This window comes from Rhineura floridana, chromosome 1 (assembly GCF_030035675.1).
Source record: "Rhineura floridana isolate rRhiFlo1 chromosome 1, rRhiFlo1.hap2, whole genome shotgun sequence".
Taxonomy (NCBI): Eukaryota; Metazoa; Chordata; class Lepidosauria; order Squamata; family Rhineuridae; genus Rhineura; species Rhineura floridana.
The window spans coordinates 223,730,749-223,734,881 of NC_084480.1; the positions used below are offsets into that span (position 1 = coordinate 223,730,749).

A 4,133-nucleotide genomic window follows, 5' to 3' on the forward strand; every position below is an offset into this window, starting at 1 on the left:
ATCCCAGCCTCTCAGTGGGGAGGAAAATTCGAAAGGTTTCACAGTATACAGTCCAGGAATTTGCCACTAGTTGAAGACTCCACTGATGCTAACACCTGCCCTGGGTCTCCTCACTGGGCACTGGGCAATGACAAGTCACCGTGTTAACTTTCCCACAATGTCAGAGGCAACTACATTGGGCACTCTGCAGCATGGCTTCAAATAGCAATGAAGGACACCGCTACAGGTAAACAAAGAGCAATGGATGCAAGAGGGGGTCTGCAGAGGGCACTTTGCTGAGGCCTCCCTGACTTGGAAGTAAAAGACCTATTCTAAGAAATTCTGAGAAATCTTGGCAACACTGCTGGACTAAGAAATTGAACATGCTTCCTGCAAGATGAAATAAACACTTGCCAATTTATCTTACAGAGTAAATTGGATTTAAATAGGATTCATCTAAATTATTTCAATTATACTGCAAAAAAAGCTGTCATAGAAACAAATATCAGAATTTGAAAGCACTTCAGTCCTAATAGACAAAAATCAAGGATACAAAGAGCAGTCTTTAGAATTAAGAGCTTCTAAAATGTTTATTTTTTTCTCAGCTGACATCATTTGTTGTGGTTTCATTCATTCTGTTCTCTCTATACATTTATCATCCTTGTAGATGGGGGTGGAGGGGGGAAGGAGAGGTACCACTGAAAAGAACAGAACCTCTTTCTTTCTTGCTTGCTTTCTTTCTTGCTTGCTTTCTTTCTGAAATGGTATTACACAAAGCAATGGCCATGAAAAGAAAGAAGAACCACAGGCTCAGAATGGCAGGGAGAAAACTCTGAGGAAAAGGTTAGATTTGGGCCCATCTTACCATTTTAATGCACTTTCTAGCAAACCATTCATAAAACTTTGTTGCTCCAGCTGACCCTCATAACTGTGTTGCCTTTTAATGTATCGTTCTCGGAACACTGGAAATTGCAAGAGACTGCTTAGTTATAAAACAAAAGGGTAATACTCGAACCTGCCAGCTTTGATTTGTCCAATGAAAAGTTGGTGTAAATCCTTCAAAACCATGAAGAGCCTGGGAAAAAGCCACAGTATATCAGTCAGTTGTTTGATTTATATCCCATCATGGCCACATTCTTCAAATCCAGTGGACTGTTCTGAAGTAGGTTGTTCATATCTCAAATCTCATATCTTGGAGCAGGATGGAATGTAAGTTTTCATGTGGTTGATGGAGCCACAATATCTCAACTTTACATAAAGCAGCTTACATGTCCCCATGCCCTATTGCAGGGATAGCCAACACAGTGCCCTCCTGATGTTGGACTACAGCTTCCATCAGTCCCAGTCAGAATCGCCAATAGTCAGGGATGATGGGATACAGTTCAGCAACATCTAGAGAACACCACATTGGCTAACTTTGGCCTATTGTAACTAAGCCAAAGTACATGTAACTAAAATGATCACATCTTGTTCTCACACTTCCTCCTGCCTCCATTCCCCACCCCTTTCCCTTGTTGTTTCCTTGTGTCTATTTCTAGATTGTAAACCTGCGGGTAGAGATGCACCCCCCATTCTGTAAGCATTATGTAAATAGACAGCATTGGCCAGAGGTATTCAAATCATTAGCTCCATCCATTCCAACCCAAAGAAGCTGGTTCTGATGTAACATTAACTGACCAACTGGGGTTAAGGAATCAGGAGCAGGCCACAGGCTCATATGATCCTTCTGCCAAGGCCACTCCATTCTTGCTTGCATATCCTCCGCACCTTTGTTAACATTCCTAGTTCTAAAATCCAGCTTCAAAACATCTCTGAGATAAGAATATAAGAGCCCCTCTGGTTCAGACCAAATACCTACTGTATCTAGTCCAGCTTGCTGTTTCCAGAGTGGTCAACCAAATGCCTATAGGAAACTCCTAAGTAGGACATGAACACAATAGCTTTCTCTGTAGGAGTGAGGAACCACTTATGTCTAGTGGGCTGCATCAGTATATAAGAGCACTGGTTATGCCATACCCTCTATTAAAAAGTCAAGCACATCACTACAGGGGAATCAGTGTTGTGATGCATTGTTTCAATCTGATGCAATAACTTCACTGCCAAATGATCCAGACTGGGTATTAACACAGAAATGCTGCTGTGCTTTGATGCTAACAGTATTAACAAGATAATTTCTGTTGAAGTAGGCAGACAGAAGGCATGACATTTGTTTGCATGGCAGGTGTGACTATGGTTTAACTGAACTGGTGTCCATTTACTTCAGGCAAACATGAGAATACATACCAGTTTGTGCTACAGAATGTTCCTGTATAAAATGTCACAAGTTGCAGCAATGTTACAAACAGCAATAATATAAAAATAAAATTCTAGTAATATCAAGTTAAAATTAAACAATTCTATATATCTAGGACACAACATACAGGGGGAAAACTACAGAAATGAACATTGTCTTTTTCAGTGCTTCATCCCATGCTCAATTTACAACCACTTCTACCCTTCTGCATATGTATATATTTCTAAAATTATACATACTGCTGCACAAGCAATGATCAGAAATTAAGCAATCGTCTTTCAGTGATAATTTCAGATATGGAATCTTCTAGTACAACACAAGTTTGCACATCTGAGCTGTTTGTTTATTTTTTTAGTAAGTTGGAAATAGGGATCAGGGAAAAATTGATTAAGTTTGCATTTAAAAGAGAAGCTATCAAATTCACACTTCCCAAACAATATACAAACTAAAACAGAGCCATCCTTCAAAATTTGCATTTCTCTGAATGTTGAAATGCAGTTTTCCAGCCAAGTCACATGTACATATATGTATATACGAGGGTAAAGTGCATATAAATTGTATATTTTTGTGAAAATAACATATATGCATTGTATCTGAGGAGCTGCTTTGCAAAAATGTATATATTAGGCAAAACCGTATACAAAAAAGTTTCATTAGGAGAAATTCACTCTTAAAATGCTGACAAATTGACATGAGGATTTTTTTAAAAAAAAATTCAAATTGCTGCAGAAAAGTGGAAAACTGAATTTAAACTTGGAAAACAGGGAGAACCAAAACTGACAGATCCATCCATCCCTAGTTGGAAGTAACAGACTGGATATAACAAACTGGACAAACCTACTAGAATTCAATATCCTCTATATTTGTCTCCCCTTAAAACCTACTGGCTCTGTCTTTTGAATCTACTGCTCAAACAGAGATATTCATGATCAGAGTAAAGTAAATTGATACCATAATCCTAAAAACGTTTACCTGGAAGCAGGGATGGTCCAATCCATGTTATTTTTGCATGTGTTCACATAATTAAAATTCCAGAAAGGTAAAAGGATATCCCACGTTTAAAAAAATATTTAGAATCAGGGAAAACTTGTTAGAACAGACAACTCTTCAATTGTGATTTGAAACTCATCACATTTGGTTCCTCCTAGGCTGTGTATGTTAAACCAGGAGGTGTGGATCAGGTCAGTTCACAGTGGAATTCTCAAAGACTGAATTCTACAAACATCCCTATTTGGAAATCGGGCTGTGTTCACAACCAGCAATTCCCAAAGAGATAGCTTTACAGTGCAATCCTATATGACTCCTAGGTACCTGTTTATGGAATTGCAGCTCACATGTGAACCAGTCACTTACACAAGGAGGTCTCATCAGTTCCAATGATATCAGCTGCCCTTTTCCAAACTGCTGTAGTCACAGAAAGGGCTGTAGCTCTTCCAGTATAAGCAGCTAGTTTTTTCATATAGCCATGTCCCAAGTACGGGATCATATGGAGAAAATAAGTCCCATTTGTGGGGTGACCTCACTTTATGTCACTTCATAATCACTTTCAAGTAAGCATCCTTACAATACAGTGTTTGCTTGAAAGTAAATGTAATAAGATTATCTCAGATTCCTGGCTAAGAATCACAGAATTCGGCTGCAGTCCCAAATAAACTTAACTGGGAGTAAGCATCACACTGCATTTTTTTTTTTGAGCAGACATTATAGGATTGCCATGTTGGTGTAAAATGCTATTATTCTTTATTAGTTGTACTGATTGCTTAGTCAAATGGTATTTTTATAACTTGCTTGGCTTGAAACTGGGAACCGGGGACTGGCTGGATTGCACATATACACACCACAAACACACACTTTTATTTTT

The 4,133-nt window shown here is 38.7% G+C and overlaps 1 long non-coding RNA gene across 1 annotated transcript; it reads right to left on the minus strand.

The window, feature by feature from the left end:
• Positions 1 to 608: 608 nt before the first annotated feature.
• Positions 609 to 3,514, minus strand: LOC133368145 (uncharacterized). Its single transcript, XR_009758605.1, has 3 exons — positions 3,245 to 3,514; positions 845 to 1,054; positions 609 to 735 (listed from the first exon to the last, which is right to left on the minus strand). It is a non-coding gene; the product is annotated as an uncharacterized LOC133368145 (long non-coding RNA).
• Between the last annotated feature and the right edge of the window lie 619 nt (positions 3,515 to 4,133).